The 14920-nt window shown below is 42.1% G+C and overlaps 1 protein-coding gene across 16 annotated transcripts in view; it reads right to left on the bottom strand.

Annotated features, from left to right (window-relative positions):
• The window catches only part of RBFOX1 (RNA binding fox-1 homolog 1), a 1157213-nt gene that overhangs the window by 771084 nt on the left and 371209 nt on the right, over window positions 1–14920 (bottom strand). The window contains exon 1 of one of the 16 annotated variants that reach the window (XM_032703703.1): window positions 7289–7508. The exons of the other annotated variants lie outside the window; for them this stretch is intronic. The gene's annotated coding sequence lies outside the window, so the exon portion shown is untranslated. Of the gene's footprint in view, window positions 1–7288; window positions 7509–14920 lie in introns of those variants that run through there. 16 annotated transcript variants of the gene reach the window in all.

The following is a 14920-nucleotide window of genomic DNA, read 5'->3' as shown; positions in this document are numbered from 1 at the left end:
TACCATGACATAAGTATTTACAATGGATCAGATCTCTTCTCCCCTCCAAATAAAAGTCCAGGAGGGAAAGAAGGACAGATCCCTTCCAGTCTCTCAGGGCAGCAGCTTCTTCAGAGTAGCAGTCACTAAGCAGCAGCATCTTCTAAGGCAGCAGGCTCTCTCTGTCTCTTCTGTTTCTTGTAGCAGCTGATAGCTGGATCTCTGCCAGCACACACGAGGGGGGGTATCCCCCTCGGCCACTCGTCTCTCCAAACGAGTGGTCTTCCGTGGGCTTCGTCACCCCAGACAAGGTCGTATCACCACGTCATATCACGAAGCACAGGGGGTCTTCGTGACGGTCTGGTATCTTCAGGAGATTCAAGCTCCTTGCAGGGCCTCTGTGCCCTGTCTCAGGCTGCGAGCTTCTTTGTAGCTTGCAGCAAGGGAGGGCCCTCAAGGCCAACCTCCCACACTCCGTCCTGGCTGAGCTCTCAGGACGTCCGAGCCTCTCAGCTCCTCTCTGCAGTGCATGTTGCACTTCAAGGCTCTTTCAAGTAAGAGTCTATCAACTTCCTCCTTCCAGGAGGTCTCAAAGGAGTTTTGGGGGGTCTGGTATCAGTTCTTACCCCCAAGAACTCTGTAGAACTCAGCTGCTGACTCTCCTTCCCTCAGGTCTCCTTCCAGGAGTCCCTTCTCTGGTGCTGCATGTCTTTGTTGCTTCTTCGGTTCAGTTCTGGCTGCTGCTTTCTCCGGCCGCTGCCACGGCCACTGCCCACGATGAAGAAAACATCTCCCAGCATAACTATAGGCACCTAGCCCAGCATTATGCTGTTCCAGGTCCCCACAGGCTCCAGCTGGGGCTGGGGGCCAAAGCCCCCCTGTGGAGCTCAGAGCCCCTTCCTCGTGGCTCACAACATGGCCACCTTCTTCTCCCTAAAACTACAACTCTTCTCTTCCGGTCTGGTTGTGATATGTTTACATTTTTTGCAGGAGCGCTCATTGGACAGAAATTCAAAACTTCCAGGGGTTTCCACCCCTTGGGGTCTACCACTTTTCTTATCCTCTGGGGGAAAACGAAGTCCAAACCACTACACAAAGACAATATAATTCAGTCTCCTTTTTAGAAAGAGGAAAAAAATAAAAATTGCAGGTCCAGATTCTGGCTTAGCATCATTGTCACACATCACTCAAACTCCTGTCCTACCTCGCCAGAACTCCAACTACTGACTTATATTCTTAATATCTAGAATGCATTGAAGGAGAATATTGAACTTACATGTCTAAAGTACTCATTTAGTACTACAAGGTACTGAAGTAGCCTGTGCTCCTGATCAAGTTAGAACAGTCTCTAAGATTTTTTTGCTGGCTGACAAATGCTTTGAAAAGACCAAGTATCAGAAGTCAAGAGTAATTCTACTCATTAACTACATAACATTATGGCCTACAAATTGTATCCTGCATGGGATGCACCTGTATCCTCTTTCATGATCTCCTGACTGTTCCACACTTATATTATGAAGCAAAGGCAAAATTTCAGTCTCCTTGTTAGAAAGAAAAAAAAAAAAAAAAAAAGAAATAAAAATAGAAGGTCCAGATTCTGGCTTAGCATCATTGTCATACCACCAACAGCACTTTACAGATGTATTTATATTTTTTAGAAAAAAAGGATTCCTCCCCTATACCTGCAGTATTAAACAGTAAAACTAAGAGGACACAAAAATCTGGCAAGAAAATAGTTAAGTATATAAAAAAAATATAAGTATGTGGCATACACATCCCTGTCAGCCCAGGATGCCTGGTCAGATAAACCAAAATAAATAAAGGCAATATTTTAGATTCAGTAAAATTGTTTTGCTGGGTTAGTTCTATACAAATAAGACTTTTTATTTTGGAAAAAGTATTAAGTGCTTTAAAGAATTTATTATATGGCATAAGTGAAATGTTTACAAATACAAGTGTTCTCTGAATTAATACTGCAAGTTCTAGAAAAAGTCAGAACTGATTTTCTCTGTAACAGAAATAACATGAGCAGAAAGACCTTCAAACCTAAATCAAGGAGAAAAGATTAAATAACAGAAGCTCAATATCAGCCTGAGTTTGCGTGTTTTGCTCCAAAATGCAATGTTACATTTCTTCTACGTTAGAACTAAGGGGAAAATCCAGGAATTGACATTGAATAAAATAAAACTGGCTGCACAAAGCAGAACCATATGGACAACAAACACTGTGATTAACAAGGTTTGGATTCAGTCTCTTCAGGGTCACTGCACAGACCTCAACTGCCCAAAGAGGAGGTACAAGTAAGTGACAGCATTCCTAATCCAGTCCCCACCCATTCCTCATCCACCGGGAAGAAAATGAGCAAGAACCAGCAAACAAATCCTGCAACCAGACACCAGCCAGATATTAACAGTTCTGACTCCTGCCCTGGTTGGGATCTCGGGATGGAAATCAGAGGCAACACAGCCAAGCACAATTCCTGATGGAGCACATCCCTCCTGCTGCTGGGGCCTGAGATTCTGCCCTGCCATGCAGGGATCAGATCCTTCACCTTCTCACTTACTCCACACCTACAAGGCAAAGGACTTGGCAACATTTGCTTGGGTTTTAACAGTGTTGTGAAATACACGATTTGTCACTGGTTAAAGAGAGAACTAAGGGACTCCTGGAGTTTTTCCTCTCTCAGGTAGAGACACAGCACAAAGAGAAGCAGAGCCCTCCATCCTCATTATTCCTGGGACTGGGACAAGGAGCTGCCACACTGCCCTCCAGTTTTCATTCTCTCAGCATTCAGCTGTCACCATTGCTCCTTCTCTTTGCACTGACAGGTCTGGCATCAGCACCAAGTCAGAAATGCCAGTGGACCTAAGCTGGACCCAACTGGATTCTGTTTCTTACCCAATTAAAGAGAATTTGTCAGGTAAGAGTGGAGGAGCTGGAGCTCTGCTGTCTGTCCTCACAGTTTCCTCTTCACAACCCCTCACTCTTGCACAAACTGTTCTCCCATCACAATACTGAAAACACCAAAGTATCTGTGCAGTGCAGGATGGTTTCAAAATACAAACATCCAGGTTTTACATTCAATAGTAAATTATGGGGGAAAAAAAGGAAGAAAAAATATAATCTGTCATCATCAGAAAACAGTCCAAACATTCCCATTGCACAATCTGATTTTTCTTCCCCAGATTTATTTCTCATTTGTTTTAGAGCTGGCAGACACTACCAATACAGAACAGCTTATCTTGCTTTTTTCCACTTACAAAAACCCAATACACAGGTTGTGTGTGCATTGCAACCTCTCCCTGTGCACCCATGTTTCCACAGAAACTGCTGCCCAACCTGTACCATCCAGCAGCTTTTTAAAGCAGGTTGAGACATAGCGAGGATTTTCTCAACTAATTTATGGGGTTTTTTTGGTTTTCTTCTCATAAAAGGCTTTGTCCAGCACTGCTAAAGTTAAGAGGCAATGGAAGTAGGATCAAGATGAATATGCATCTCTAAGACTCAGAAACAGAAGAGAATCAAGTTCTGAAGAATGAAAACAAGAACTCACAGATGTTCCATTTAGTTCACTTTGCAAAAGCGACAGTTTAAGAATTTCCTTTCCAAAGAAAACATCTGTGGCAAAGGTTTAAAGTTCCTTTTTTTCTTCTGATTTGAATTCACTCTCTTTTCCTTAAATGCCCTTTATACAGACCAAATGATACAGGTTCTCTCCTCAAAGATAATAATGACACGCTGCAGAGCAAAACCAAAAGTTCCTCAGCAACAGTGCATCATTAGAAGTAATTTATACAACTGCTACAGATGACTGAGTCAAAAGGGAATTATGAAACGTTGAAAACCATGAACATCTATTAAGGAGTACACAGCTTTTCTATGTCTTTCCCCCCCCCTCCTCCCCTCCAACTTATCTATGATAGTAATTTCTGCAGGCTGAATGCAGCCTGTCCTCCCACTCAGCATCTCATTCACTGCTGACAGGCTGGAGGAGAGAAGTGGGGCACATGCAGTCATAGCATGCACACTGGCACTCAGCTTCCACAGGCACCAGCACAGGCAAGATTAGCAAACATAAAAGGTAATGCAACTCCTTCCTTTCCCAATCTGTTAGCAGCAGGGGTTTGTAATGATCCAGCCTTTCTACATGTGAATTATATACATACATAGGCACAGATTTCTATTAAAACACACGTCATGTATTTGTCTACTGAATTCCCTTCGTGGCATCTACTGAGATACTCCTGCAGCTCCACATTCTCCAATTCACATTATTTTTCCCCAGTGACAGTGGCTAAGGATTGGTTGAGGCTTTCAGTACCCAAAAAACAACTGCACATCAGTGGAGTGGTTACAACACTCACCCCATAATTAAGAAATCCAGGCTGAATTCCCTTCTCTGCCTGAGAGACAATAAATAATTCTATCCACATTCTTTCTAGGAGACAGCTACAGGTTGTACGCTATTCTGGCTGGAGATGTTTGACATTTCTCTTTCTACAGCATTCTACTTGGCTAGAAAAGAGGAAAGATCAAGATTCATCGTGAAAGACAAGGCAGGCACAGCAGAAATGCTGCTGTCTCTGAAGGCATTACATCCCACATGCTACTTTCCACCTTTTATCCTGAATAAAACCATCAGATGCTACACAGGTTTATCCTGAGAACAGCAACAAAAACTCCCCTCTTTCCTACTAGGTAGGATGCAAACTCCACAGCTATCCTTTTTCCCACTTGCTGGCTTAACATGCAAAATAAACCAAACACCCCCCTCAAAAACCCCAAAGAGCAGCAATCCAAGCTCAGCTGGCATAGCTTCAACCAGAGCCTACAGGATTTAGGATCTCTCTGTGGGGAATTAAGAGGTGATTTTTAACATTTTCCCCCAACTGTAGGTGAGCACAGACCACAGATCATCTTCCATCCACTACCTGGGCAAATATTCCAACCATTTGGCTACAATAGGAACAAGAACTGCAAATATCATATCCATTTCTTCCAGCCACATATATGGAAAAAAGCACACCCCAAAACATTCCCAGAGGTAACAGTTTCCTAGAAAATCAGTAGTTTAGTTATGCTGTGTGCACAGAAAATACCACTCCAACCCCACCTCTAGATTTAGTTTAGAAAAACACCTGGATTTTTCTTCCCAACTGAGCAGAGATGGAAAATGATTAGGGTTGGGGATGCTCTAGATGACCTTTTAAGTCCCTTCCAAAGCAAACTCTACTATTTTTCTATGATAAAACATGCAAATTCACACACATACCAAAACCATGGCAACTTCTCAGTATGCAAATACCTACAATTTTAGGCACCACAGGAGAGTCAAGATAATCCTTATCTTTCAAAGTAAAAAACTGGAAGCCTGAGAATAAGACACTTGCAGTCCATATCACAGTTCAGGGACCCAAATCTTTTATGGATGTTTCTCCAAGAGTATTACTCATAGGGCTGCACGAAAAACTGGCATCACTGGAAGAACTCTACATCTAAATCCAACTGTAGGGGCAGCAGGGAGAAAATGAAGAGAAGTTCCACCCATGGCAATCTTATAATTACAATAAATCCGAGACTTTCTTGAGAAAGAAATAAATGGGTTATTTAAATTGAAGTTTTAACTGAGCACATGACTGTGGATGCTACAAGCTGTAGCACAGAAATCAGAGTTATGAAGCCTTAGCTCCTTTAAAAAGGGTCCTGGATCTGTAGTCAGCAAGACTCCAACCAAAGGTGTGAAGGAGAAAAAATATAAAATGAAAGCAGAATACATTATGCCCCAGTTATTTTACAGGTTTAAAAAGCAAATATTGCCTCATTTCAGTGTCTATTGTTCAGAGTGAATCTGCCAGCTAAACTTCTGTTTTGTGGAGCTCCAGCACCCAGAATTTACTAATAAGGCAATAAATACTGTGGGCAATATGTATAACACAAAATCATTTATGCCAGAATTTCAAGGAATCAACCACCCCCAAGAACTAAATTGTCCTTCATCAGTAAACACAAGGGGAAATCATTATAATTTTATACCCACTGCATAAGAGTCTTTTTTATTCTACCCATCAAATTATTCTGTATCTCAGGGCACTCTCTTCAACTCTAAAATTACAGGTAAACGCCCTCCAAGCAGTGAAAAACAATCCTTATGTCAACTGCACTTACCATATGGTGCTGATACCTTTTAATTTCAATATGCATTAGCTACAGAAAGTACTTCAAAGCAAATGGGAGCAAAAAAAAAAACAACAAGCCACAAATTAAAAAACACTGCTTGATTCTGAATTGATTTGACTAAGAATCATGAGGTCCTGTACCCCTACCAATTCACAGGTTTATCTCAGCTCAAAACTGATTTCCCTTAAAATACTTGAAACTGCTTCCTTTCCACTTCTGCAGCTGCAGGACACAAATATTTTATTCTAAAGAAAATTATCAGGTTTTTGTGATCAATTACTTGTAATTTTAGTAATGTGACCTCTACACAGTAAATATATTTCATTTAAAGTAAAAATAGTCCTTCAGACACATCTCCTGATCACTTATAAGATATAGCCCTTCACAGGAGTACTAAAAGCAAGTGTAACAGGAAAATTGGATAGAAGAGATTTAAGTGCATATTTTCCAATTTTCTAATTACATAGGCTTCCTCTGGGCCTTTCAAAGTACATTATTAGCATTTAAACATTAACAGACATTACTTGTGATTTCTCTACTATTTGTTAGGCTATTGGTCTGGAATGTAATCTTTTCTACACAAAGCAATTTGTCACACATGTTAATATAAAACACTCCACTTGTAAATAAGTTATGTACTTAAACCAAAGCACAAACAGCATCAGAACACACCCAGTAACACCATTACTTTGTAACCTCCTTTCCTTTCCAGTACAATCCACTCTAACTGGGCTTGTGGGAGAGGAGCTATATTTTTTTTTTCTGAAGGAATCATAAAAACCATGGAAAGCCTACAACATCAAATTACACAGCAACTTTATGCAAAAGCATGAAAATACAAACTGATAAAATATCCCAGCTGCGCTTTACCTGTACCCAAATTATAAGAAGATCCTTGATGCATATTTTGTTTTATTTTGAAAGCAGCGCACAAAGATCTGTAAACTCACCAGCACCACGCTCATAATCTGCCAGGAATCTTATCTCCAGTTTTTCTTGAGATAAACAACCACCAAAATGCAAAGGCACTTCTGCCCTGAGAACTCCAGTCCTGTGGTTACACTGCCCCACCTTCCTGAACTCTGGCACAGCAGCACAGATGAAATGGGAATGAATTCATGCTCATACTTACTCAGCTCTCACTGACGTTCACTGCTCCAGCCTGGGGAATCCAGCTGAGTCCCAGTCCAGTGAAGCACTTCAGCACCCCCTTCCAACTTAAACCAGGCTCCTGAGTTTCTTATCCACCCTGAAAGTCACTGCAGGAATTAGCCATTATTTCCTAGACACGGCACTGAAGAAAATCAAAATCTCCCCGTGGAAAAGCATGTTTGTGCCTTGCTGCTGCTCTTGGAGATCTGCAGCAGCACTGACACTGGAAAACTAACTCCAGGATAACATCTCTGCCTACAGGATGCCCAGCTGGCTCTCCTGAGGCTGTTATATAATGGAGCTTCACCAGGACCTGGCAAATTATGGGCACTTTTCCACCAGCTGAGGCAGAACACCTCAAGGTCAGTCTTCTTCCACTTTCTGCTCCCACCAGTGCTACAGAAAGGAGAGGGTTTGGTCCCACCTTCCTCTTGCCCAGTCCACACTTCAGAGGAAACAAAACACTTCAGAAATCCAATGTTCACACTGAATCTCTCTACTTTTACATAGAAAACACTGCTAAAGCTATAAAAACACAGGGACAATGCTCTGCTCCCATTCCTGTAGTGCAGACACGTGAGGATCAGCCCACACCCTCCCCAGGACTTTGTGATTGCACCCAAAGAAGATATAAAGGAGGTTACATGAGGAACAGCTGAGCCCAACTACCTCACCACCTGTTCTCATCAGGCTTAACAGCAGCAATACCTCCAGTTTTTAATGCTTTATGCACCAGGTTAAACCAACAGGGAAGAGAACTGAAGTTGCAGCATGTTTCTTACACTTTTTTTCTAGAGAGATCTTGTATTCTTAAAGACAACCACATTATTTTCTCCCTGTATGTGATCTAAGACATGCTCTCAACACTGCTAATTTATGATTCTGTTCAGAGTGGTCATTGAACCGAGTTTCTTCAAAATCTCAACCGTTCAGCAATTAGGAAAATAATTAAATTCATTTACAAACCCCAAGCTCGATATTTCTTTCTTTACCCCTCTTGCCTGCATCCCTGCCTAACGCTGCTGATCAGTTCTACCTCAAGCAGCAACAAACTAAAACCAGCTCTTCTCACTGGTGCCAGTGTTCCAAAAAGCTCAGTGAAATGACACTAGATTTTTTGAGCTTTACATGGTATCTGCTTCCCAAGCCTACCACCAGCACCAGAAGCACTGGAGTTGCCAGTTCAGCCCCAGAAAGCAAGTACTGCATCAGTTATAACTTCCCATAGCAGTTCTCTTTCCAAACTCTGGGGCTACATTTTTCTTCTTACTCGAATCATTTTTTGGAGAACTGATTATTCAACTGCATTTGGTAGCACTCAGTTCCCAAACACATTTTTTTTTTTTCCAAGCTCTGAGTAAGAAGGGAAGAAAAGTGTGAACAGATCTATGTATGTGCACGTGTATTTATAACTGCCTCTCATTTAAAACACCAGAATTCACTGTAGGTCTCTGACTTGACTCCAAAGCAAGACACAGCTGTGATCAGGACAGCCCTGCTCCTTTGATTCACTGAAAACAGCTTTTCCATATGAAAGGTTTTACAAGAAAAGCCTAGCACTAAATTTTTCATAGATCTGTAAAAGAGATAAGTATTGCATTTATCTGAGACAGCGTGCCCAGTAAAGCAGCTTCCTGTGACACAGGTTAAAATGCCCAGTCCATGCAAACCAGACAAGCTCTTCCTCCAGCTTGGCACAGATGCAAACATCAAAACTTATTTAAAAATAAATCTTGCAATGAGAAATTTACTAAGTTTTACAGTGACTTCCTTGTTTTTTCTCCCTTAAAGAACAAAACATCGGAATCTGTACTTAATCCTTGTTTCAGCTGAATATCAAAAGCCTTGAAACAACACCTACCCTTCCACACAGCCTGGATGATGATGGTGCAGGACACATGTGCAGCTGCAAACAGGTAGGCAGGGGTTTTTAACTGTTTTTGTAACTGCTGAATGTTTAAGGTTTTGAAGGAACTCAATTCATTGGCCACTTTGAACAGAATCATGAATTAGTAGTGTTGAGAGCATGTTTTAGATCACGTAACACGGAGAAAGTAATTTTCTCATTGCCAACAAATCACAACATGAAAATCTCAATCACACCACAGTGTTCTAAATACATCTCCAGGGTGAGAGAAGAAAATACTTAAGTTTAAATTTTCCCAACAATTTCTGATGTTTTCACCCAAAGATCCATTCTGTTCCCAGCTCCTTCCTTTGTGTAACATCCAGTTCCTGGTTTGCCCAGAAAACAGAGATGCCAATGCCATTTCAGTACCCAGCAGGCTCACAAAAGCTTTTTTTCTGTCAGAAGGCAGCACACAGGATGTGTGTTCCATCAGGTGTGTTGTCACTGATGGGATACATTCCAGAGGGCTTGAAGGTCACAAGTGCTACTGGGCAAACAACCATCTCTTCCTGCTCCCTGGTTATCCACCTCATTAGGAAGGGGAAAGAAGGGAGGAGTTGTTACAGGCAAATCCCCAATGAAAACCAAAATGAGAGCCAGAATACCCCCCAAAAAAGGGAAGACAGTGAAAATTTCAAGGCTAGTCCAGGAGTTTTCTCTCGTAGCTTCTAGAAGTCGAGCACTTTGATGTCTCAATCAACTGTGCCCCTTCTGCCACTACTGTATTATAAATAATATCTGCCTCCAGTTCCAAAACACATTTCCATGAGTACACAAAAGAAGAATATACAGCACAGACACTGGCATTAAATATTTAACTTTCTACCTTAACAACCTTTCTTTTTTTTGTGTGTTTCTTGCTTCTGCTTGAGGCTAAATAGTAAGGCCAACTCATGAAGCAAAGCTGGCATCAGTCCTTATTTATTATTAATTCATTTCAGATGTACCAATTCCACCTCTGTCTCTAAAGCCAGACACATCACTTCATAATAAAGATCTTCCAGCTCAGAAATCCAGAATTCTTATCCTGTTAAGAAACCAGGACGTAGACAACATTTTAGGGGGTCAGCAGTACATACTGTGAACTCCATGTACAGAAAGATGTTCAAATCTGAATTTAATGAGGTAATTAAGAAACAAATACATCATTAATTTTACACTGCCTTAATAGACCAAGCGTGATTTTCTGATCGCAAATTTGACACTATTCAACACTTAAGAAGTGATTTTAATTCCTCTCCCAGAAAAAACACCTCACCAGATTTCTCTGCTTCCAGCTGGTTACGTAGGAGATAAACCACTTGCTTCAATCACCCAGCACAGCTCCTTGTCACACCCAGTTACAACTCCAATAGACACTTGAAAATTCCCACTTTCTTACAAAAGCCTCCTTTAGCTGCACACATTTATAGGAAAAACAAAATTAGTGACACTTTCAGCACCTCTATACAAAAAAGGTTGCTCGAGACTTACTGAGCACATGGCTGAAGATCACCCCTAGTAATATTACCAGGAAATCTAGTTTTGCTCTTAAAATATTATGAAAACTTCAACTTTGGTTCACTAGGACTGCCTTTCAAATCTTTTCCTGACCTTGACAGGCTTCCCTAAAGCTAACAACAGAATCCCAAGGTTGTTCCTTCCTCTGGGTGTGACTACAAATGAAATACTTGACCAGGTCATTTGAAAGCACACTCAAAAAGAGAAACCTGGGCAAAATATCACGGCAAGTTCCCTCCTGGAGGTAAATTCCCCTCTGTCTGTGTAGAAGCCTCTGAAAATCCCTCCCCTCGACACACAAGGTCCAGATCTCTGTAAGCTGGAGCTGTGTGTTATGAGAATTGGCACAATATCATGGAACCATCCAGGCCTGAAGGCAAACCTTTTGTTCCATCCTGCCCAGAGGCCTTTCACACTGTACAGGTACCTGTTACTGAGCAAGGCACAACCCTGAGGTCAGGAAAGACAGCAGGAACCCAGTCTGGCAAAATAACAAGTGTTCATTTAACCAGTTTTGTTGTCAACTCCCCCTCTCTTAGGTTCATGAGTGCCCTCCAAGCTGACCAACACCTGCCTAAGTGCATTTATTAGATGTTATGTTATGCCACAGGAACATGTGTCGTATGTTGGTTCATCACATTTTATGCAAAATGACCCTTCTGTCACTCAAATCTGGGCTCTTATGAACAAGTTTTGTCCCTAGAGGAAAAAAAAAGGCCATCAGTACCTCACAGTATCTAACAATAGACAGATCAAACAAAAATGTGGGGTTTCATGTGGTGTCATATTGGTTTGAATATCCAAAATAGCTGATGAGAACTGTGGACAGTGACTTATAGTGCCAGTATTGCAATGTGTTATCACACCTTCTGACAAAGAAAAGCATTTACTAACACACTTTCAGAAGAACAATCTGTTTAACACAGATTTTTTTTTTCCTGTAGCTGTTTTCCTTGTATGCTGAAATACCACTTGTTTTGCTTTGCCAACCGAACACGGTAAGAGTTCAGTGTTTATACAAAGAACACTGGAATGTCAGGTGCTTATTTAATTGCTTTTGTAGCCAATTTCCTTGCCCCTCAAGGCTCATTAGTCAGTCATCTAATCATTCCATGCAATAATGCATCCTCTGTGTTTCCTCCTTGAGTTCAGGAATATATCTTCATCTGTGTTCCCAACAGTGGTGTCCTTCAGCCACAACCTTTCTGAGGGCTTTTTGACTGGTTGCCAACGTTACTCTGTTCCACACGGAGGTGGATTTCCCCAACATCTATTAATTCTGTTCTACCATATACTTAGCCATCTGGACAATAAGGTAATAGGAAAAGACTGCTGTTTCATGAAAAATCTCTATGACTTTTCAGGTAATGGGTTTGTTGCACCTGTCCACCTTCGTGCTTTTACAAGGATGCCAGAAAGGAGTAACAGGAGGCTGCTGTGCTCCCTTCCACATGCCTGCAGTCAGGAGGAGGCTGAAGGAAGGAATATGGGAAGGAGGTGAAAAATCAAGGTGAGAAGTTCTGGGCTATCTGTGGGTTTTAGAGTACCAGTGAGCTGTGCATAAAGCTGTACCTGAACTCACAGCAAGAGGAGTCAATACTGGGTCCAGTCCTTGTTAACACCTTCATTGGTGGTGTCATGATGGGGCACAGGGTGAGCTCAGCAATCCTGCTGATGACACAAGACTGGGAGAACTGGCTGATACACCAGAGGGTTGTGCTGCCACCCCAAGGGACTATGGTAGGCTGGTGGAATAGGCTGACAGAAGTGCAAAATCCCACACCTGAGAGGAACAACCCCACACAGCAATAAATGCCGGGAGCCAAGGGGGTGGAAAGCAGCTCTGCTGAAAAGGCTCTGGGGTGCTGGGGGCCACCAGGTTGAACAGCCAGCAGTGCCCTGGCTGCAGAGAAGGATCAGAGCATCCTGGAGTGCTGCCAGCAGGCTCAGGGAAGGTCCTTCTCCCCTCCTCAGCACAGGTGAGGCCACACCTCGGGTGCTGTGTCCAGTTGTGACATCCCCAGTACCACAGAGACCTGGTACTGCTGGAGAGCCCAACAAAGGGCTACAAAAACAATGAAGGTTCCTGGAGCATCTCCCATATGAGGAAAGGCTGGGAGAACTGGGAGTGCTGAGCCTGGAGAACAGAAGGATCAGGGGGAGCCTCATCAGTGTGTACAAACACCTGAAGGTGTTTTTGTAAACACCTTTGTAAAAGGACAAGTGAGCCAGAACTGTGCAGTGGTGCCCAGTGACAGGACCACAGGCAACGTGCACAGACTGACACACAGGAGGCTCCCTCTGAACATCAGGAAACACTTTTCCACTGTGAGGCTTTTGGGTTGGACCCAGACGACCTCCAAAGGTCCCTTTCCACCTTCACCGTTCTCTGATTCATTTCAATTTATGCTGTATGAAAACACACACACAACTCCCCCTCTCCCCAAGATGAAAACAAAACAACCAAGCAAAAAACCACATCCAGAAGAAAATTAATAATTTGCTGCCCAAAATAAATAGCAGACACTTTTGTAAATGGCAAACCAGCAGGCAAATTCTATTTTCAAGGCTGAGTTTCCATTCAGTTAACCAGCTGACTGAGAATTCTTTGGAATCCAGTTTCCAAAGAAACTGGCAATGTTTCACTACATTAACACAGCAGTAAGGAAATGCTTATTTATTTATTTAGTATTTAAAACATTAACAAATATTTAGGTGGAGTTACTATAAACATTCAATAGCTAAACACTGAGGAACTACTTCTGCTCCTGTTTGCACAGACAGCTGTCCAGCTGACAACACACCACCAAGAATATATGTTTCTTCTTCTGGGAGTGGGAAGGAAAGAAAAATGAGAGAAATTAACTGTTCCCGACTAGAATTCTACAGAACTTTGGCTAGAAAAGCACCCCATCAGTATCTACTGGGAGTGAGAAATCCCCCCATGTCATGCAGAGCACTGCAGATATTCCAGCTTCTTCACTCTGCTCTTCATTCCTGCACACACAGAGCAAAAAAACTCAATTTGAGATTATACTGAACATTGGGGTTTAAATGCACAACAGAGAAGAAGCAAGGACAATGGCAGCACTGCAAGCAATCTACAATTCTAGGCATAGAATTCCTGAGAAATACAGTTTTGGATACAAAATCGTGTAGAACTCTCCCCATAATGGAAAAATCGTCTGGGTTGAAGTGCTTTGGAATAATTATAAAATGAAAAGCTTCTTGATGCATTGTATTACTTGAGTTGGAGTAATTCTCTGGAGTTTCTATTTTTAAATCAGGATAGCGTGTTAATGAAACTTTCCAAGGAAACTTCAACTACAGACAGGTGAAACAAATTGCTGCTAACCCCTTCCCAGCTGCAGCTGAAAGTCACCATGAAAGGAGTATTAAATGGGTATCAATTTCCCAGGGAAGAAAACTAATGATTCAAATTGAGGGTTATATTCAGTTTGTGTGAATATAATTTGCACAGCATAGTAAAAACCTATTTCAGAAGCCCAAAATCCAAAAAGCTTATTACAAAGTCTCATATTATTTCCTTCTCAATGTACAAAGTGCATATCTCAGTAAATAAATATGCAAGTAAATAAAAATAAATAAATAAGCTTTTTTTTTTTCTTTAACTGTTCCCTTTACAGACTTATGGCTATTTTTTGGTCCATAACCACAAAGAACATATCCAATCTTGTTTCAGATGCTAGAGGTTACTCTAAAAGGGAAGAAACAGGCCTTTTGAATACCCAGCTCATCTCCTGGGGTGCTCACACTGCTGTCTGCAGCCACTAAATGCAAATCTGAGCATCCTGAGCCCTGTGCAAACCAGACTGTCACTGCTGCCAGACCCTGAGGACGCTCTGGCTCGTTCCCAGCTCAGCAGCCTCCCTGCTCAGCAGTGCAAAGCCCTGCTCTCCACTAGCACACAGCCCTGTTCTAGGTCAGTTTGCTGACTTCTGGCCATAATGGATCTGGGTTCACCTCTCTTGCCAGCAGTGAGACCACACACCCCCCAATAAATTCCACTGCAGTGCTGAGCTCGCTGCTTAAACTGTGTCCCCAGACAGTTATGCAAAACTTTTTGAACCTGCACAGAAGGGGCTGACAGAAAAAACCAGTAACAACCAAACTGCTTTCTCCAGCCGTGCCTAGTAATTTCTAAAAACAGGTAAATCCCATCTACAGATAAAACAAAAGAGT

This window comes from Chiroxiphia lanceolata, chromosome 16, assembly GCF_009829145.1.
Source record: "Chiroxiphia lanceolata isolate bChiLan1 chromosome 16, bChiLan1.pri, whole genome shotgun sequence".
Classification (NCBI taxonomy): domain Eukaryota; kingdom Metazoa; phylum Chordata; class Aves; order Passeriformes; family Pipridae; genus Chiroxiphia; species Chiroxiphia lanceolata.
This window is presented reverse-complemented; position numbering and strand designations above follow the sequence as displayed.